The sequence below is a fragment of the Bos indicus genome, chromosome 3 (genome assembly GCF_029378745.1).
Source record: "Bos indicus isolate NIAB-ARS_2022 breed Sahiwal x Tharparkar chromosome 3, NIAB-ARS_B.indTharparkar_mat_pri_1.0, whole genome shotgun sequence".
Lineage (NCBI taxonomy): Eukaryota > Metazoa > Chordata > Mammalia > Artiodactyla > Bovidae > Bos > Bos indicus.
Window position 1 is genome coordinate 23420933 of NC_091762.1, and position 22769 is coordinate 23443701.

At 39.1% G+C, this 22769-nt stretch overlaps 1 protein-coding gene across 6 annotated transcripts in view; it reads right to left on the bottom strand.

Moving 5' to 3' along the window:
* PDE4DIP (phosphodiesterase 4D interacting protein) overlaps positions 1-22769 on the bottom strand; it is a 238564-nt gene that overhangs the window by 214839 nt on the left and 956 nt on the right. The gene's annotated exons all lie outside the window — the stretch shown is intronic.

A 22769-nucleotide genomic window follows, 5' to 3' on the forward strand; every position in this document is an offset into this window, starting at 1 on the left:
AAACTAATGCAACATTGTTAATCAACTGTACTCCAATACAAAATTAAAAGTTTTAAAAAAAATTAGAAAAAAAAAGTTACTCAATTGCAAAAAAAGGACTGTTTCTTATGAAAAAGGAAGAATGACTCAAAGAGCAGAATGAAAAGCCCAGAGGACACCAAGAAATCTTCAGATCAAGAGGAATCAGACTTCAAGGAGCTGTAACCCAGAAGCCTCTTCTTCACCTGAACTTGACTTAGATGGAGAGATTCTGGACTTCCGAATCACCACAGGAAAAGTTATGAAACTTGTAGGACTTTGGGATGAAGTGAGCAATGCGTGTAGTAATGCTTATGGTCAAAAGGTGGAAGAATATGGTCAATTAAAGATGGTTGAAAATTCTTCACTAATTCTTTTGGGAGATTTGGGTTTAGTGACTTTCTTGACCCATAGAATGTGGTGTGAGGTCGTAAATTCTGAGGTTGCATCAGCTTCTACCTGCGTGCTAAGTCGCTTCAGTTGTATCCGACTCTTTTTGACCCTGTGGACCACTAGGTTCCTCGGTCCATGGATTCTCCAGGCAAGAATACTGGAGTGGGGTGCCATTTCCTTCTGTAGGTGGTCTTCCCAACCCAGGGATCAAATCTTGCTCTCTTACATCTCCTGCCTTGGCACTAGCGCCACCTGGGAAGCCCTTGATATTCTGAGTTGCCATGAAAGAAGTGTGATTACTTTTCTGGAGAGACACTGAGGACAGGCCCTGAGACCCTTGTGAAATATTACCCATCAGTCTGCATGCAGGCACTAGGTCTCATGTGGATTCTGTGCCAGATGTGAGTGTAGTTGCTTTGGGAATTCCAGAGCAGCCTTCAGCTTAATACTACTGAGTGACCCAGTGAATATCACATGATGCAGACAAATTGCTCAGCTGAGACCTGTCCAAATTCCTGACCCACAAAATCACAAGATATAATAAAATAGTGTTGAGCCACTGTTTTGAAGTACATCATTATGTAGAAGTAGACAACTGGAAGAATCCCTTAAAATGTACACAATAATTCTGATACATTATCTCATTCATTCACTCAAAAATACTGAGGACTGTTACATGTCAGGCAAAATTATTATATTAATATATATTAGAGACAGAGCAGTTAAAAAAAATAACCAGCAAAGACCCTGTTTTCATGGAGTTTACAGTCTATGGGATAGGCAGACAATAAACAAGAAATAACTACAACATGCCAGATGGTGACAAGTGCAAGGAAAAGAAACCAAGCAGTATTGACGTCCCAGTAAAGCAACCTTCTTTTATAAGTGAGGAAATGAAGCCTTAAAGAAACTGAATGATGGGCTAGTAAGAAAAACAGGTTCCCAGATATAATAAAACTGGACCTTTATGTGGTGAAAACTGTCCAACAGAGTTCATAAATGCAAATCTGTTATCTGTATTATTAGTGCAGCAGGGGAAACTAATTGGCAGAATTGAGACTTGGATGGACGTGCCTGCTTCCCCGGGCCATGCAAGTAACCTGGAGAGAAAAGGTTATGCGTACATGAATTGAAAGATCTGCCCTCCAGTAGCTGGAATGAATGGGGCAGAGGCTGGAGGAGATGTGTGACCTAGGACCATACATAGGAAGCAAAGTGGCAGCTGTGCCTCATAGCAAGAGGGCAGAACCAGGAGCAGTTTATGAGAGATTGGGAGATACCCCTTGAGATAAGTAGAAATATTTGTGATGAGGAAGGGGCCTTTAAAAAATATTTCATTTCCTAGATGAAAAAGTGGGAGTTCAAAGGTAGCTAAGCTCATGACACCAAATAAATGTATTTGGTTAATAAAACTCAAGGACAATTTGGCTGCCTTAGTTCATGCAGTTCAACATTAGTTCAGTGCCTACAGGAGCATGTGCTAGGCTGTGTACTTCATGTTTAAAATCTAGTGTAGGACTACTGGGCATATTCCCAGAACAAAAGACATGTGCATCCCAATGTTCATAGCAGCACTATTTACAATAGGCATGACATGGAAGCAACCTAAAAGTCCATCAGCAGATGAATGGATAAAGAAGATCGGATACATCTATACAATGGAATATTACTCAAACACAAAAAAGAACAAACTGGGTCATTTGTAAAGATGTGGATGGACCTAAAGAGTGTTATACAGAGCTAAGTAAGTCAGAAAGAGAAAAACAAATATCATATATTAATGCATATAGTGGAATTTAGAAAAATGGTATGTGTGCTCAGTCATGTCTGACTCTGCAACCTCATGAACTATAACCCACCAGGCTCCTCTGTCCATGGAATTTTCCAGGCAAGAATACTGGAGTGGGTTGCCATTTCTTACTCCAAGGGATCTTCCCAACCCAGGGATCGAACCCTGATCTCCTGCATTAGCACAGATTCTTTACCCACTGAGCCATTGGTATAGATGATCCTATTTGCAAAGCAAAAATATAGACACAGACATAGAGAACAAATGTATGGATACCAAGGCGGGAAGCGGGAGGTGGTGGTGGGAGGAATTGGGAGACTAGGGTTGACACATGTACATTATTGATAATATGTATAAAATAGATAACTAATGCAAACATACTGTAAAGTACAGGGAACTCTACTTAATGCCCTGTGGTGACCTGAATGGGAAGGAAGCTTAAAAGGGAGGAGAAATATGTATACACACATAGCTGATTCACTTTGCTTTACAGTATAAACCAAGACAACATTGTAAACTAACTATAGTCCAATAAAAATTAATTTTAAAAATCTAGTGCAGAGAAGGCGATGGCACCCCACTCCAGTACTCTTGCCTGGAAAATTCCATGGACGGAGGAGCCTGCTAGGCTACAGTCCATGGGGTCACTAAGAGTCGAACATGACTGAAGCGGCTTCACTTTCACTTTTCACTTTAGTGCATTGGAGAAGGAAATGGCAACCCACTCCAGTGTTCTTGCCTGGAGAATCTCAGGGACGGTGGAGCCTGGTGGGCTGCCGTCTATGGGGTCGCACAGAGTTGGACACAACTGAAGCGACTTAGCAGCAGCAGCAGTGTGGAAAGTGAGGCAGGCATTCATCATATCACAATACAAATCAAATTGTGTAAGTGCTATGATAAAGGTACAAAGAAGAACACAAATGAGTGACTGATTAATTAAATCTGATTAGAGAAAGTTTCATGAAAAAGGTAGTGCCTGAGTAGGGTCCTGAAGGATGCTAGTAATAAAAAGCTTTGTCATATATTACAAAAGGCATTACTTTAAAATGCCTTTTTATTTACTTAAAAAATTCAAAGTTTCACTAGTAGAAGGAGAAACGTCCCCAGTCTCCTCTGAATGACTGCCTAGTGAAAGTGAAAGTCACTTAGTTGTGTCTGACTCTTTGCAACCCCATGGACTATACAGTCCATGGAATTCTCCAGGCCAGAATACTGGAGTGAGTAGCCTTTCCCTTCTCCAGGGGCTCTTCCCAACTCTGGGATCGAACCCAGGTCTCCCACATTGCAGGCAGATTCTTTACCAGCTGAGCCATAAGGGAAGCCCAAGAATGACTGCCTAGGGTCCCACTCATTTGGAAGAGCTGTGCAGTGGTGCTGACATCACTGGCTAAGCAGACTTGGGCTCTTATCAGCCCCATCGATTTCCAGCTTTGTGATGCTGACAAGTTACTTAAACTGTGTGCTTTGATTTCCTCATTTGTAGACTAAGGTTAATGATAATATGACTACCTAATAGGGTAATGGTGAGAACAAAATGAAATAACACATGAAAAGTGTATAATTCATTGTACAGCACATTTTAAGCATTCAATAAATCATAGCTATTCTTTTATTAATGTTTGCATACTGGGCAGGATTCCAACCCTGTATAAAGTTGTGAATTTTAGTTTCAGTTCTTACTCCAAACTGGTCTCTAGGGCTAGGCCAGTGACCCAGATTTTCCACTTCTCAGCTCTCTGATTCATCACAGGAGACCAAGACACTGGCAAGGAAGTTGAAAGACCTGGTTCCCTCACTTCCTGGTTGGAGTTCTAAGGACAAAAGTGGTTATTTCCTCTGTCTTACATTCCTCCCTTTATCTCAGACCTTCTTCCCTTGTCTTGAGGACTCCGTGTGTGTGTGTGTGTGTTTATTCACACTTCACTAGTTAGCTTTGCCTGTCAGCTGTAACAAAAACCTCAAGGAAAGAAAGTATGACCAAGCCTTCAGACAGCTGGTGGTAATTTAATTATACAATCCCCCTTATCCTTTCAACACCCACTATTTATGTGTATCCCATGTTGGAGGAAGGGGAATCATACAAGAAATGTGGTACATAAATTTCTAGGAAAAAGGGGGTTGGAACACTGAAGAAAGACTTGTACGAATTAACTGGATACTTTGCTTTGCTTTGAACGTAGATATTGGGCCTTAAAAATGGAAGGGACTGATGTGAGAGTTAATAAATTTCTGGAGCCAGAAACAATAGAGGAATAAATTAATCAAATAGTTTTCAAGGCATTCATGACAACTGCACCATCACTAAAACCTGATCATTTACCAGGATGGGACAAGGAGCTCCAGTCCAAGGCCAAGGAGCATGTATCAGGCAACCTAGGCTGCTTAAAAAATCCATGGAGGTTATAACTAAAGGCAGTGATGATTCTGGTTTAGAGCTCAGATTGGATTCTGAATTAGAAAGCATATTGCTAAGGACAAGGCCGCCAAACAGCTATGGTCCCTGTTCTTGTTTCTCATATCACGCCATCTACTAGCTTGTCCCCCAAGTGACCAAGGTGGATTTCTCTAGCTTTAAAATTCTGGCAGACACTAACAATCCCATAACATATATAACAAACAAACATATATGTTATGTTTCACACACACATGTATATATATTTTCATATATGTGTATACATATTTATCTACAACATGAATCAGCTTTTAAAACTTTCTATTTTGAGAAAATTTAAAAAAATTTTAAACATATGGCATTTCAATCGTGTCCAACTCTTTGCAACCCTATGGACTGTAGCCTGCTCCTCAACCATGAGATTCTTCAGGCAAGAACACTGGAGTATGTTGCCATGCCTCCTCCAAGGGATTTTGACAACCCAGGAATCAAACCCATGTCTCCTGGGTCTCCCGGATTGCAGGCGGATTCTTTACCCACTGAGCCACTTGGGAAGCCTATGTTTCATGTTGCTACTACAGCTAAGTATTAGTGTTAGTAGCTCAGTCGTGTCCAACTCTTTGCGACCCTATGGACTATAGCCTGCCAGGCTCCTCTATCCATGGAATTCTCCAGGCAAGAATACTGGAGTGGATAGCCATTCCCTTTTCCAGGGGACAAATTCTTTACCATCTGAACCACCAAGGAAGCCCTGTTATGTTTCATATATATGTATATATACATTTTCATATATGTGTATAAACATTTATCTACAACATGAATCAGTTTTTAAAACTTTCCATTTTGAGAAAATTTTTTAAAAACTTGAACATATGGCAAAGTTGCAAAAATAGTACAATGAAGTGATATAAATCCTTCACCAGATTCACCAATTGTTAACATTTACCACATTTGTTTTTCTCTCTCTCCCCTGCAACACAGTTACTGATGAGACATATGAAAGATGCAGACTCTTCATCCCTAATATTTCAGTGTGTATCTCGTATTGCTGCTGTTTAGTTGCTCAGTCCCATTCCACCTCTGCAACCCCATGGGCTGTGGCCCACCAGGCCACTCTGTCCATAGGATTTCCCAGGCAAGAATATTGGAGTAGGTTGCCATTTCCATTTCCAGGGGATCTTCTTGACCCAGGCATTGAACCTGTGTCTCCTGCTTGGCAGGTGGATTCTTTTGCCACTGAGCCACCTGGGAAGTCATGTATATCCTGCTGCTGCTGCTGCTGCTGCTAAATCGCTTCAGTCGTGTCCGACTCTGTGCAACCCCATAGACGGCAGCCCAGCAGGCTCCCCCATCCCTGGGATTCTCCAGCCAAGAACACTGGAGTGGGTTGCCATTTCCTTCTCCAATGCATGAAAGTGAAAAGTGAAAGTGAAGTCGCTCAGTCGTGTCCGAATCTTAGCGACCCCATGGACTGCAGCCCACCAGGCTCCCCCGTCCATGGGATTTTCCAGGCAAGAGTACTGGAGTGGGACGCCGTTGCCTTCTCTGCATGCATATCCTAAGAATAACTAAACTTATGATCGCTGTTACTATGTAAAAGAATATTCCACCTCTCCCAGGTCAACTTTTGTCACCATTAAACAGAATCTGATTGACATATTTGCCTTGAGTTACTTAATTAAAATCAGGAGCTCTCCCTGATAGCTATTTGGTTCAAATTTGCACAACCAAGAGGACTCATCAAAACATCACTCCCAGGACAAAGGCGAAATATACAACAAAGACAAATTCCCTCTTCTACACTTAGAACTACGGAAGTCAATTTCTTGGCAATTTAGACCAGCTGTTTGTCCTTTCTTCCAGCTGGCAAGGGTTCAAAAATATTGAGATAAAGCCTCAGAAAGCCTCATACAATCAAGAAAAAAAATTTTAATGAGAAAAATCCCTCATTTGTGTATGCACTTTTGTTTTAATTTTCATCTTAGCATTTAAGAAGCCAAGATACTGAGCTGTGAAGTTCAACATCAAATATCTGGCAATCCTAGACATAAAATGAGCATACCTCCACAGTCCTTCATCCTTACAAAGTTCAAATAAGTAGAGTGGCTGTAAAAGTTAATCCCATTCTAGGAAATAAAAGCAAAACTAAACAACTGGGACCCACTTAAACCCATAGGCTTTTGCATAGCAAAGGAAACAATAAAAATGAAAAGACAACCCACAGACTGGGAAAAAATATTTGCAAACGATGTGACCAACAAGGGATTAGTCTCCACAATTTTCAAACAGCTCATGACACTTAACATCATCGAAACAAACAACCCAATCAAAAAATGGGCAGAAGATCAAAATAGACATTGCTCCAAGGAAGACATACAGATGACCATTAGGCACATGAAATTATTAAATAAAATAACACCACAAATTATTAGAGAAATGTAAATCAAAACTACAATGAGATCTCACACCTGCCAAATGGCTATCATCCAAAAAATTCACAAATAATAAATGCTGGAGAGAGTGTGGAAAGAAGGGAACCCTCCTACCCTGTTGGTGGGAATGTAAATTGGTATGGCCACTATGGAGAACAGTATGAAGGTTTCTTAAAAACTAAAAATAGAGCTATCATATGACCCTGCAATCCCATTCCTGGGCATATATCCAGAGAAAAGCATAATCTGAAAGGATCCATGTACCCCAATGTTCATTGCAGCGTTGTTTACAATAACTGAGAAGCAACCTAAATGTCCATTGACAGAAGAATGCATAAAGAAGATGTGGTACATACAGACAGTGGAATATTATTCAGTCCTTAGAAAGAATGAAATAAAACCACTCTCTGCCACACAGATGGACCGAGACAGTGTCTTACTGAGTGAAGTATGTCAGAGACAAGAAGAAATATCGTATGACATCCTTCATATGTGGACTCTAAAAAGAAATAACACAAATGAACTTACTTAACAAAACAGAAACAGATGCACAGACGTACAGAAGGAACTTATGGTTGGGGGTGTGAGGACTAGGGAAAGAGACAGTTGGGGAGTTTGGAATGGACATGCACACACTGCTATATTGTAAATGGATGACCAACAAGGACCTACTGTACAGCACATGGAACTTTGCTTAATGCTCTGTGGCAGCCTGGATGGGAGGGAGCCTGAGGGGGAATGGATACACGTATATATATAGCTGAGTCCCTTCGCTGTTCACTCGAAACTATCACAACATTGTTTGTTAAATGGCTGTACCCCAATACAAAAAATTTTTTAAGTTAATTGCATTCTAGATCATATCAGTTTAGTAAAACAAGAAGCACACTCAATACTAACCACTATTATTCCTTTCAATGAAAATAATCTTTAAATAACAAAAGTATTTCCCATTTTTAGGCTAGGTCTGTGATATACCATTAGGTATAGAAATACTCTGTGTTAGTCACTCAGCTGTGTCTGAGTCTTTGTGACCCCATGGACTGTAGCCCACTCCTGTCCATGGAATTCTCCAGGCAAGAATACTGGAGTAGGCAGCCATTCTTTTCACCAGAGGATCTCCCCAACCCAGGGATTGAAGCTGGGTCTCCTACATTGCAGGCATATTCTTTACTATCTGAGCCACGAGGGAAGCAAAGATCACACCAAGTCCTTCTAGCTGGAAATGAACCAGTGACCTAAATTGCTAGCTGACTCTAAATCAAAAGTTGTGATACAAAGAAAAGAATTATTGTATTCTCTATTTGTTGGCTTCATTGTGTTCTCAAGACTTAGGGGAAGGGAGAAATCAAGGCCAGAAGGTCCTGGTGCTGATGGACTGATTAACTGGTTCAAGCTTTTGATTTAAAACTGTGAAGGTATTCAGGGCTGGACTTAAGGTGAGGGGAGGGGTACTCACCTGTGGTGCAAATTTTAAAAGATGACCAGAGCTCAGCAATCACGACAAATGCAATATTTAAGGACAATATTTTAAAAAACCAAATTATCACAAAAAATCCATAATGAATAAGATGTCAAAATCTTAAATAAAGACAGGATCTACTCCCACATTTGCATGATCCTGGGAGTGAGTGCTTCACTTGGTTCCCTGTGGTTCATCCCAGATGGTGTGACAAGAGCTAAACTTATACTCTCTAGTGCTGTGTTCTGCTGACCCTGTTGGCAGTATCTCTCTGTGCATTAATGAACTGCCAGACATCGGGTGGGACCTCTAAGACACCACAGGGCAAAAGCGATTATATGAGCCAAGGCCAGCTCTTGCAACCACCTTGCCAAATAATTTCAAGGCTCAATGGAACTTTTCTGTTTTATAGGGCATCAGGGAAATGGCAGAACAGATGAGAAAGGGAGCTGTTGGAAGAGGGGAAAAAAAGAACAGTTTACCTCATTAGTTGCTGCTAATTTAACCAGAATGGAATTTTCAAGAACCTATGCTTTTAGAAAACCTTGAGCACCAGGCCTCAGTTTGAGGTACCTGTCCACTCAACTCAGAAGCCAAACCTGCCTCACCTTTAGTCTTCCTGTCACATGAAGTGCTGTTGGCTCCGGAAATCAAAGTAGCCATGTGACATCCTCATAAAGGCTACAGTGAATTCCAGCTGCTTTAGGACACTTCATCAAACTCTGGAGGATAGTGAAGGACAGGGAAGACCGGCGTTCTGCAACCCATTCAGTTACAAAGACTCGGACACAACTTTGTGATTCAACAACTCCTTTGGCAAGAGCTGCTCACCCATGAGTACCAGACCTGATGCAGCAACAGTGCAAAGCACCTACAGGCGCCCCCTGCTGGCAGAACCTATCTTACAGAATCAGCCTTACAATGTATTAATCCCTTGTGGGCCATTAGCTGGGACATAAAAGGTCCAGGTTTTCACAGTCACCAACATTCCCCTATGAGTGATCTTACACCTGACCTGCTTCAAAATTTATGTTTCCTTCTAGGCCTTCTGTCGGCACCAGGCATGTGCATGTCCTTCATACAGCTTGCCTAGCTCTGAAACTTAGCCTGGAGAAGTGAACCATTTATCAGGTTCTCAACAGTCCCTTCACCTAGGGCCAGACTCTGTGTCTGGTTTTCTTTTAGGGAAGGCAGAGACAGAACCAGTCATTGCCAGCAATATCTGCCAGGGGTGCTGGGAGAGCTGACTGTGTGAGCCAAGTCCGAGGTTTTTCTTGTTCTGAGGATACAGTCAAAAATCTTTAACATGACATACATAGCTTGGTATAGTCTTCAGCCTCAACTCTGGCTACACTTCTCCTTGACTTTTTTGTGCTTCATTTGTAACAGTCTCATTCCAGAAAGAAGGAATGGAAGGTATAAACCCTGTTGTTGCTCCAATTTCCAGAAGTTCAGGTAAGAGATGCAGACTGTGGTAGGCAATCTCCAAGAGGGCCCCCAATAATCCTTGGTAATCACACTCTTGGTATTATAAAGAGATTTCTTATAAATGTTTGGCTCACATTATTACAGAGGCTGAGAAATCCCAGTATCTGCTGTCTGGAAGCTGGAAACCCAAGAAATCTGATAGTGGTGTTCTGAGAGTTAGAGGGCCCACTGTGTAAGTCCCAGGCCTAGGGACTCTGCTCAGTAGTCAGGCAGAGAGAGAGAGAGAGAGAAAATTCCCCCTTCCTCCATCTTTTTGTTCTGTTTAGGTTCTCAGTGGATGGGATGGTGCCCACCCACATTGTGGGGGAGGCAATCTGCTTTACTCAGTCTACTGATTTCAAATACCGATTATATCCAAAAACACCCTCACAGACTCACCCAGAAATAATGTTTAGCCCAACATCTGGGCACCTTGTGATCCAGTCAAGGTGACACATAAAATTAACCATCACAGATCCTAAGTTTTGGAGTGGTTGTCTATGCATCAATGCGTAGTCCTGAACCTTCCCTCAATCCTAGGTCATGCTGCAGAGTTAGAGATCCAGCCCTTTCATTCACAAAGAAGCTATTATTCTTCTTACAGTAAGGAAGGACAAAGAATTCAGAGCCCTTATTTAAGGCTATACAACTGGAAAGGAGATTTATGGCGAAAATGAAGGAAATGGTAAGTAGTTCTTTTGTAGGATCATATATTTTGTGTATTCTATAGAATACACTAAGCAGACTCTTTTCTTCTTTTAGAAAATATGTGAAACTCATGACAACTCTTCTTATTGAGACAACAATAAATCTGTACATTTTATATTCAATATTTAGTTAGTGATTTCAAAGTCAAGATTTACACAGCAATGAGGCAAAAAGGTGTGGATTGGAATACTGTGGAGACTAAAAGGATGCCAAAATATGGCACTGCTTCTGTCTGTACACTGAGGTCACTTGTTCATGTTAGCATTTCTGTTATTGGCCCTACTTTCTCTGAGCAAATGTTGCATGATTGAATGTGGGTGTGCATGAACACACACACAGTGGACAAAAGCCCGCCATTATGTGAACACATGTGCCCACTGTTCTGGGCAGTGAGCCCAGTTTGCTCGAAGTCTTTGTTATTTGCCCAGTGTCCCAGATTCTCTTTTGAAATGTGCAATTCACCCAATTTTATTAACCTGAATATGAAGCTATCTGATGCTTTTTGATAGACTCTAGCTCATGTCTAGGTATGGTGTTTTGTTGTAAACAGGTCATTCGTTTCTCTGTGTTGACCTGCAAGCATTTTGCCATTTGAACTGAAAGCAAATCCTTGCAAGGTCAGATTTTAGTAATGCAGGTTATTATTTTAAAACAGATGACACTTCACACTTGTTATGCTAATTTGGAGACGGAACCATGTTTGTCTAAGCTCTACCAAAGGCTTTCTGTTGCTTTTGTTTGTGCTGATTTTTTTTTAAGGAAAAGCAGATCAAGGATCATTAAAAGGAAGGAGATTTTAAAGCATACAAGATGAACCAAAAAAAATTTAGCACCTGCCAATTGAGCACCACCACTACCATTTTTTAACTGTGTGATCTTGTCAAAATATTTAACCTTTCTAAAAAAGAGCAGGGATAATAATAGCATCTTTCTCACAGAATTGTAGTGAGGATTAAATGAGATTATGATTATATGTTGCTTAAGATACGTATAATGCTGGTACGTAGCCACTACTCAACAAATATTATTAATAACAAAATTACACATGTAGTAATGAAACAATGATAATGCTGCTGCCATAGACATTAGTGATCAAACATCTAAATCACAGGATGCTGTTTGGAACCCATTTGAGATCAAGTACAAACCCTATACTTATGAGGTTGCTCTGGCAAACAAGACTGAGAGAGCAAGTAACTAGAAGAGGTTGTAGTATCCTGAGGCAACTATTTCCCTGCCTGCTACACCCTTCCACCAAGAACTGGTTAACATATGCAACCTTCTGGGAAGGGATTTTTTAATATTATACAAGGTATTTTCTTTGGCTCCAAAATCACTGCAGATGGTGACTGCAGCCATGAAATTAAAAGACTCTTACTCCTTGGAAGAAAAGCTATGACAAACCTAGACAACATATTAAAAAGCAGAGACATTACTTTGTTGACAAAGGTCTGTATAGTCAAAACTATGGTTTTCCCAGTAGTCATGTATGGATGTGAGAGTTGACTTTAAAGAAAGCTGAGCCCCAAAGAATTGATGCTTTTGAACTGTGGTGTTGGAGAAGACGCTTGAGAGTCCCTTGGAATGCAAGGAGATCAAACCAGTCAATCCTTATGGAAGTCAATCCAGAATATGAAGCATCATGAAGAACTGATGCTGAAGCTGAAGCTCCAATACTCTGGCCACCTGCTGCAAAGAGCTGACTCATTAGAAAAGACCCTGATGCTGGGAAAGATTGAAGACAGGAGGAGAAAGGGACAACAGAGGATGAGATAGTTGGATGGCATCACCAAGTCAATGGACATGAGTTTGAGCAAGCTCCAGGAGATGGTGATGGATGGGGGAGCCTGGGGTGCTGCAGTCCACGCGGTAGCAAAGAGTCGGATACGACTGAGCAACTGAACAACAACAAAGCGTCTCCTCCGAGGGCATGACCACCATCCTTTTGTCCCCTCACCTAACCACCACCACCCTCATGCTGATGGGGGGGAAAACTTCAACTGAGGTTTGGCAAAAACCTCGACCAGAGGTTTCAAATACAGCTTAATACAGAGACTCCAATAAGGGGTTTTCCCTCCCCTCCTCTCAATTGCTTTCTGTGCTAGCTTTCTTCTCAGTGTCTGAAAAGTTTAGCAAGGTGTCTGCCAGAAGTCCCAGACCTACATTCTCCTTCAAGTTTCATCATGAGGAAGGCTGCCACTTTCAGGAGACTCCTGAAGAACCCTGTCTGTTCACTTCTTATCAGCTCCACTGCTGCTACCGTGATTTAAATCACCATTTTCTTATATCTATACCATTTACTAGAATAGTTTTCAGAGCTCCCTTCCTGCTTCTACTGTTAGGAGCACTCTTTCACTCCTAAAGTCTGTATTGCAATAGCAGAGCGATATTTTAAAACATTTTCCAGATCATATAATGCTCCTGCTTCCTGGTTTCCCAATGTCCTTAGAATAAAATCAACTTCTTATTATGGCCTACAAGGTCTCATGTACCTAACCCAGCCCACTTCTTCTCCCTTATCTTCTTGCCATTTTCCTTTTTGTTTAACATGTTCCAGCTGCCCTGGTCTTCTTTGTGTTGCTCAAGCATAACAAGTTATTTCTACCTTAGGAGTTTTACAATTGCAGTTCTCCCATTGTCTGCCTCTTGGAGCTTCTCTGGTGGCTCAGTGGTAAAGAATCTGCCCGCCAAGTTCTATCCCTGAGTTAGAGAGATCCTCTAGAGAAGGAAATAGTGACTCCAGTGTTCTTGCCTACAAAATCCCAGGGACAGAGGAGCCTGGTGGGTTACGGTCCAGGGATCACAAAGAGTTGGACACAACATAGCAACTAAACAACAACATCTGCCTCAGTTCCTTTCTAGCCAATGGCTTAATTTTATTTATCTTTTAAATCACTTTATTTGTATATTTATTTACTTGTTTACTATCTATCTCCTCACCAGTCCTGATACAGCTTCATTAAACTTAAGCTTGTGAGGGTAGAGCCTTTATCAGATAATCTTATTCTTCATTCTATTCTAGCATCTAGAATTATGCCTGACATTGAATATAATTTTTTAAAAGATGAATGAACTAAATTTGGCTAAATTCAGTTTCTAAAAAGACAATACTGAAAGGGGAGACCTAGAGAATCAACAGAACAGTTGAAACTAAAAAAAAAAAAAAACAGGTTCAGAAGGGACAGAAGTAGGGGAAGCAGTAAGAACCCATTGGTCCCAACCATTTTTTCCACTCTTGTCTTGCTCCATGAAGACACGATGTTAATGTAGAGAGTTAGGTTGTACTACTGTGGGTATCATTACCCTCATCTATCTAGAAGAGGGCAGAATGTTCCATCAAAACTTTAATAAAGCAATAGCAAAGAAGAGGTAATTCTCCAAAGGAAATGGAGGGTTACTGTCCAAGTAAAGGAGGAGTGAATCAACATCTCCCCACCAAAAAATAAAAGAGCCAAAAAAAAAAAAAAAGAAAGAAAAAGAGAAACAAATGTCTGCAACAATCCTTGATGTGATATCTTGTCACCTAGGAGATATCAACTTTACTCTCATGTAAACTAATATATGCTTAAGAAACGCAAATAGATTTTAATATTAACCTAAATCAGATAAAAGCAGAAAGATACATCTGTTTGAACATCTGTTCAAAATCATACAACACACTCAAAAGATATACTCTTAAATGTTTTTTCTCTTTTATGCTTCAGAAAAATTTAGTGGTCAGGAGACAGTTCTGTAAGGCATCTCCTTCTGGATGTCCCACATGAAAGCAATTCATTTCCCTGATATCTACTTTTCATACCACATTATCCCTCAGTACCTGACATTAGTAATCATTCCATAGTTGACCTAGAAATTTAAGAGTAATTCTTTGTTTCCTTTCTCTTCTTCATTTCCCATACTTCATTGATTAACAAGTGCCATCAATCCTACCTCAGAAATTCTCAAATTTATCCCTTCTTCACTGTTCCTACTACCACTAAGTTCAGAGCTCATAACCTCAGACCCCAAACCATTCGTAACAGCTTCTTCGTTATCCCGTCTTTTCAGTCAGCCCACTTCACCTCCCCTCCCATACAGCCACCACACTTACAGTTCGAAAACAAAGATCTACAAACATCCATGTCCTGCTTTAAAACATTCTACAGCTCCACACTGCTTAACAAAAACAAAAACCCAACCACCTTTTGTCTTGGTTGGAGTGACAGAACACAATTTATTTTTTATTTGCTTAATTCAGTGGTTCTCTAAACTTGCTGTACATGAGTGCTTTTGTACATGAGGTTAGGACCTCAGTCCGAAGGAGTCTGATTTAATTGGTCTAGAGTGGAGCCTGTACCTCAGTTTTTTTTAAACCTCCCTAGATAATTCCAATGTGTAGCCAGAGCTGAAAAATGCAATTTAAAAGATAACTAGAAAGACAATTTTACTTCCAAACAGCATGAAGTAACAGTGCACATATTTATTACCACACAAGTCTGATGGGAATAACTGAAAACCTGGACAAAATATATGAAAGAAAGATTTTCAGACACTGGATATTAGGCAACACAGATAGTGATCCCAGAAAAGATAAACCAAAGAAGTGAAGCACACAAGTGCCCTAGTTTACTTCTTAGAGAAAGTTTATAGTTGGCAATGATAAGAGAGGGAATCAAGGCAGAGCCTGGTCATCTCCCTAAGTTGAAGTAAAACTAGCAATTTGGGAAGGCCAACATAGCAAATGTGGAATAGCCAAAATGGCCAAATATGGAACAACCCAGATGTCCATCAGCAAATCAATGGATAAACAGAATATGATACATGCATATAATGGTATATTGTTCAGCCTTAAAAAAGAACAGAGTTCTGACACATGCTGCTACCACACAGATGAAGCTTGAAGACATTATGCTAATAATTTTCCTTAGAAGTTCATCAAACATTTAAGGAAGAAATAATGCCAGCTCTACACAAACTCTCCCCCAAAAATTGAAGAAGAAGGACTACTTCCAAACTCATTTTATGAGGAAAAAATTATTCTTATATGAAATCCAGACAACGTGAAGAATACAAACCAACATCCCCCCTGAATATAGATGCAAAAATTCTTAACAAAATTTTAGCAGCTCTAATCCAACAATATAGAAAGGATAATATATCATGACATAGTGGCATTTATTCCAGGATCTCAATGTTAATTTTAACATTCTTAAAAGAATCAATGTAATTTATCATATTAATCAAAAATAAAAAAGAAACATTACATAGCATCTCATTCATATGTAAATCAAACATCCATTCCTAGTGAAAACTCTCAGAAAATTATGAATGGAAGGGGACTTCCTCAATCTGATGAAAAGTGCCTATGAAAAACTTATAGGTGACATTATACTTCTTCTTAAGATCAGGAACAAGGCAAAGTATGTTTGCTTTTACTATTTCAATTCAACTTTGTGCTAGAGGTGCTAGCTGGTGCAATAAGGCAAAATAAATAAATATATAAAAGACATAGAGATTGGAAAGAAAGAAATAAAACTCTTTCTCTCCCTCCTTTCCTCTTCCTCTCTTTGTGTGGATGACATAAGTTTTATGTATAAAATTCTACAGAATCTACCAAAAAAAATCTACTATAACTAAACAATGAATTTAGCAAAGCTACAGGATTTAAGATCAGTATACAAAAATCAATATAGGGCTTCCCTGATGGCTCAGTGGTAAGAATCTGCCTCTGCCTGCCAATGCAGGAGACACGGGTTTGATCCCTGGTCCAGGAAGATTCCATATGCCATGGAGCAAATAAGCCCATGCGCCACAGCAATTGAGCCGGTGCTCTAGAGCTCAGGAGCTGGAATTACTGAGCCCAGGAGCTGCAACCACTGAGCCCACATGCCACAGCTACTGAAGCCCGAGAGCCCTAGAGCCTGTGCTCTGCAACAAGAGAAGCCAACTCAATGAGAAGCCTATGTACCGCAACTAGAGAGCAACCACTGCTCCCACAACTAGAGAAAAAGCCCATGCAGCAATGAAGACTCAGCACAGGCAAAAATGAATAAACAAATAAAATTATTAAAAATCAATAAAAATCAATATAAACTAGCAAAAACAATCATAAATTGACATTTTAAAGACATTATCATTTATGAAAGAATTACAAATATGAAGAATTCAAGGATAAATGTCTCATAAGATGTGTAAATTCTATATAGTAAAAACATAAAACATTGCTGAGAGAAATTAAAGAAGAACTTAATGGGGATTTCACAGCCTCACTAATTATTGATGTTTTAGGCCATATAGTTCTTTACTGTTAGAACTGCTCTGTGCAATGTAGGATGTTAACCAGTATTCCTGACTTCTATTTACTAAATGCCAGAATCACCTTTGCTGCAGTTAGGATAATCAAAAATGTGTCCAGACACTGTCAAATGTCCTTTATGAGGCATAACTGTCCCTGTTTGAGAACCATGGACCTAAATAAATGAAGAGATATACCATGTTATGGATCAGAAGACTCAATATTGTTAAAAATATCAATTCTCCCCAAATTAATATATAAACTTCAGTACAATCCCATTCAAATCCCAGCAGACTTTTTATCTGTATTGACAATTGGAATCTAAAATGTATATGGAAATGCAAAGAACCTAGAACAGCCAAATAATTTTGAATAAGAAGAATGAAATTGGAGAATTTGTACTACGTTATCTCAAGACTTACAAAACTATAGTAATCAAGATATTAATAGTAGAGTATTGGCTCAAAGACAGACACAAAGATCAATGGAATAGAATAGAAAAATCAGATATACAGTCACATATCCATGGAAAAAGTGGAAACAGTGACAGACTATTTTCTTGGGCTCCAAAATCACTATGGACAATGACTATGGCCATGAAATTCAAAGACACTTGCTTCTTGGAAGTAAAGCTATGACAAACCTAGACAGCATGTTGAAAAGCAGAGACATCCCTTTGCCAACAAAGGTCCATCTAGTCAAAACCGGGTTTTTTCCAGTAGTCATGTACAGGTGTAAGAGTTGGACCATAAATAAGGTTGAGCACTGAAGAATTGATGCTTTTGAACTGTGGTGCTGAAGAAGACTCTTGAGAGTCCCTTGAACAGCAAGGAGATCAAACCAGTCAATCCTAAGGGAAACCAACCCTGAGTATTCACTGGAAGGACTGATGCTGAAGCTGAAGCTCCAATACTTTGGCCACCTGATGCAAAGAGCTGACTCACTGGATGCTGGGAAAGACTGAGGGCAGGAGGAGAAGGGGGCAACAGAGGATGAGATGGTTGGATGCCATCACTGACTCAATGGACATGAATTTGAGCAAACTCCAGGAGATGGTGAAGGACAGGGAAGCCTGGTGTGCTACAGTTCATGGGGTCACAGAGTCGGACAGGACTTAATGACTGAACAACAAATACATGGTCAATTGATTTCAGTAAAAGTATCAAGGCAATTTCATGGAGAAAGGATAGATTTCTTAACAAACAGTGCTGAAAGAACACTATATGCAAAAAATGAACCTTGATCAAAACCTTGTTCTATATACAAAAGTTAACTCAAAATGGATCATAGACCTAAACGTAAAACATAAAACTATGCAACTTCTAGAAGAAAACATAGGAGAATATTTTGTGACCTTGGGTTAAGTAATGGTTTCTTAGTTATATTAATAACATTAAAAGCAAAATCTTTAAAGAAAAATGTGACACTTTGGACTTACTTTAGCAAATTTTTTAAAACTTCTGGCCTTCAAAAGACACTGTTACTAAAATGAAAAAACAAACTGTAGATGGGGAGAAAATATTCACAATGTACATACATAATAAAACTTGTATTTGGAATAGAAAACTCAAATTTTACAATAAAAAAGCAAACAACTCCATTAAAATGGGAAAAAAATTTCAACAAACACTTCATAAAAATATACAGATAAAAATAAAGCACATGAAAAGATGTTCAACATCGGTAGTCAATGGGAAATGCAGATCTAAGATACTATTTCACATTTACTAGAATGGCCATAAGTAAGACAGTAACAAATGTTGACAAGGATGTGGAGAAACAGGGACCTTCATACATCTCTACTGGGAATGTAAAAGGTAAAATACCTTTGACACAGAATTTTGCAATTTCTTAAAAAGTTAAACATCTATCTACCTATTGTTCTACTCCTAGAAATTCATCCAAGAGAAATGTAAGCATATGCACACACAAAGACTAGCACTCAAATGTTCATAGCAGCTTCATTCACAATAGCCACATTACAGAAACAACCCAACAGTTAGTGAATCAATAAACTGTGGCATAGCCATACAATGGAATACTTCTCAGCAATGAAAGAAAATGAATGATTACTACCTACAACAGCGTGGATAAATCTTAAAATAACTAAGTAATAAGTGTGTGAAAGAAGCCAGGCAAAAACAAAGAATACATACTGTATGATCCCACTTATATAAAATTATAGAAAATGCAAGCTATCATGTAGTGACAAAAGGATCAGTGGTTCCCTGTCTGTTAGTGGGGCAGGAGGCGATGGAAGGTAGGGATTATGAGAGGGCAGAAGAAAACTTTAGGATGATGGACATGTAATGCTTTCACAAATATATACATACATATATATTTCACAAATATATACCTGCATAAATATATATAAACTTTTCAAATTGTACATTTTAAATTTGCCTGGTTTATTCTATGTCAATTATATCTCAATAAAGCAGTAAAAAAAAAAACAAAAAGAGAGATGGCTAAAGAGACATAATGGCTGACATTTGATGTTAGAAATGCACTGATCCTTCTCTGACACCATCCTTCACCCTTAACTCTGACAGTTGTCTGCTGGTTCCAGGCTATCCACCTAGAATGTGCAATCTGCTAGGCTTCAAAAGTGCACATTATAGAATATTAAACATAGTTCCTTCGCTGTACAGCAGAAATTAACACAAGATTGTAAATCAACTACACTTCAATAAAATTTTTTAAAAGGGGGCAAAAACAAGTGCACATTAAAGCGCATTACCATCCACTGGCAACTCACTTAATTCTTTTTTAAATAGTTGTGCAATTGCAAGAGGGTCACATCTGAATTAAATCATCATAGAAAAGTTCTAGCACAGCATGGGTCTCACCTGAATAAGGCCTTTTTCCCAAGGCCATACATCCACTTATATCCCTCTGCTAAAATGTACTTCCCACCCAACTCTGGCTTCCTTATCTTGCTAGGCTAGAAAAAGTTCATCTCGTGTGTGTGTGTGTGTGTGTGTGTGTGTGTGTGTGAAGCCCTCTCTAATTCTCTGCCTCTTAGCACTGTATCCAGTCGCCATTAACCACGTGGTTCATATTACCAGCTTATAGGGGCTTTAGCAATGTCTCCCAACCCCATTTCCCTTTCCCCATGATGACTTTTACCTAAGCAAAGTCACCTTGCCATTTGGAGTTTAAACTTGACAGTGAAGACAAACTGGTTCAGAGCAGAAATGTGCAGGCACTTGAAACAGACATAAAGATTCCCAAACCAAACAATTACCTGAAAATATTAGCACGTCAGATAAAAAAAGAAGGTCCACATAAGAAGAGAGGTTGATCCTTAATGACACCATCCAGGGAAGAAAGAACCCGTTTGTATCCTCTGATACTCTGTTCAAAGCTATTTTTCCTTAATTTAGAATTTACTGATTAATTCTCCTGATTCTAAATTTGGGTTTCCCAGGTGGCTCAGAGGTCAAGAATCCACCTGCCAATGCAGGAGAAACAGGAGAAGCAGGTTTGATTTCTGGGCCAGGAGGATCGCTTGGAGCAGGAAATGGCAACCCACTCCAGTATTCTTGCCTAAAAAGTCCCAGGGATAGAGGAGCCTGGAGGGCTATAGTCCATAGGGTTGCAAAGAGTCGGGCACGACTGAGCACACACACAAAACAGCAATTCTAAATCCAAGTTTCACAAACAACCTTTTAATTACAATTTGGCTTCCAAATGTGGCAAGTATGCCAAAAGAACTCACTGACATAAAAAAAGAGGACCTAGTTCCCTAAGATGACTCCTCATTGTAAATTAGTAACTTGCCATCCTGGCTTTATATAGTAGCCATATGAATTTAATAATCAGTCTGAGAAACAGACTCAACAACTAAAGCACAGTTTGCACAATAATACCACCTTGCATGATCTCTTGGGACAGAGTCAGCTTTCCTTGGAGAGATCTTTGCATTTATTTATTTATTTTCCATAGTCCATCTTACTATTATAACACTTATTCCACACTGTAGTTACATAGGTAAGCGGAGTTTAGAATGATAGGTTCTCAACTACCTCAGGGTAGTTTGCATCCAATTTTGTACTGACGTCTACCATCATTGCTTGATTTAAAAATACTGAATTAAAATGAGCTGCTTTCATATATACAATGGACTATTACTCAGCCATAAAAAGGAGTGCATTTGAGTTAGTTCTAATGAGGGGGCTGAACCTAGAGCCTATTATACAGTGTGAAGTAAGACAGAAAGAGAAAAACAAATATCGTATACTAATGCTTATATATGGAATCTAGAAAGATGCTACTGATGCACCTATTTGTAGGGCAGCAATGGAGACGCAGACATAGAGAACAGACTTGGGGTCACAGTGAGGGAAGGAGAGCGTGGGGTGAATTGAGACAGTAGCATTGAAACACATACATTCCCATACGTAAAATTAGATAGCCAGTGGAAATTTGCTGTACAGCAGAGCTCAAATCACTGGCTCTGTGACAACCTAGAGGGGTGGAGTGGGGTGGGGGCTGGGGGGTGGGAGGGAGTTCCAGAGGGAGGGAACATACATATATCTATGGCTGATTCATGTTGATGTATGGCAAAAACCAACAAAATATTGTAAAGCAATTATCCTCCAATTAAAAATAAATTTAAATATTAAAAAAATGAGCTGCTTTCTTACATTTTTAGTTGATCGGGAGTTAGAAAACTGGATACCAAAGATACTTTCTCCTAAGTGCAAGCCTCTAATACTCATAAACTTCTAGTACTAGAGCTAAGATAGGTATGTTTTTAAAAGTATGTTGCACATTCCTGGAGATCTGATTTTTAAATGAGGTCACAGTAGCATCAACCTCAGTGAAGTTTCTGACTTCAGGGCATTCCTGAAATGTTTAAAAACATTTCAAGGTTCATCATCACATCAACTAAGATGAATGTAGAGATCTGTCAGATGAATAATTATTAAGGGAATAACAAAAGCATATCCATCTATTTTAACAATTAAGCCACAATTTAGAGAACCTAATTCTAAGCCACAATTTAGAGAACCTAATTCTAACCCAACAAATTTTTTGTTACGAAGGACAGAAAAATCACATGTTTATGATACAGAGTCATGACTCATTTAAAATTTTGCAATGACAATGCTTCTTTTCATGAAAAGTGTTCACCCTAGCATATATAAAATAGTAAAGAAGAATTTAAAATTTAAATATATTCAGATTAATTTTTTGTTTCAAGCTTTAAACAAATTTCCAAAGTATTGTTGAAAAATATTCAACACACCATCAGTAGAGCATGTTTAAAAAGAAATTATGTTTGGGCTAAAATTCCACTTTATAAAAAATCAAATAATGACTACTTCTTGCCTCTTTCCATCTTTCAAGGCAGTAATTTATCCTGGATTTCTTCATAATTGTGATTCCTTTAAGCACTGTTAACTGAGTAGCCTGACTCAGTTTTCCCAAATAAACAATGAACACTGTAATGAATAAACACAATTAAGTGTCTGAATAAATTGTTTCCTCATTCACATAGTCTTAAATACAAAATACAGATCCTATTAATATGCAGATCTGTAATTAATACTCAAAAGACCCAAATTCTGATATTATGCATAGGAAACAGGCCTACAGAAATGAATTTTTTTCAGATCCCCCCGTTAGTTAATGGCAGCCTCCATGCTGAAATCAATATTGCCCTGTAGTTTGATTTATGAGTACTAGCTTCCCATTAAAGTATAAGCTAAAGATGCTCCAACAGGGAGAGATTTATTTCAAGAAGTCAGCAGCACAATCTGTCTCTTGTCCAAAAAAAAAAAAAAATTATATGGCAGATTTTCATCCTGCTGCTGCTAAGAAAATTT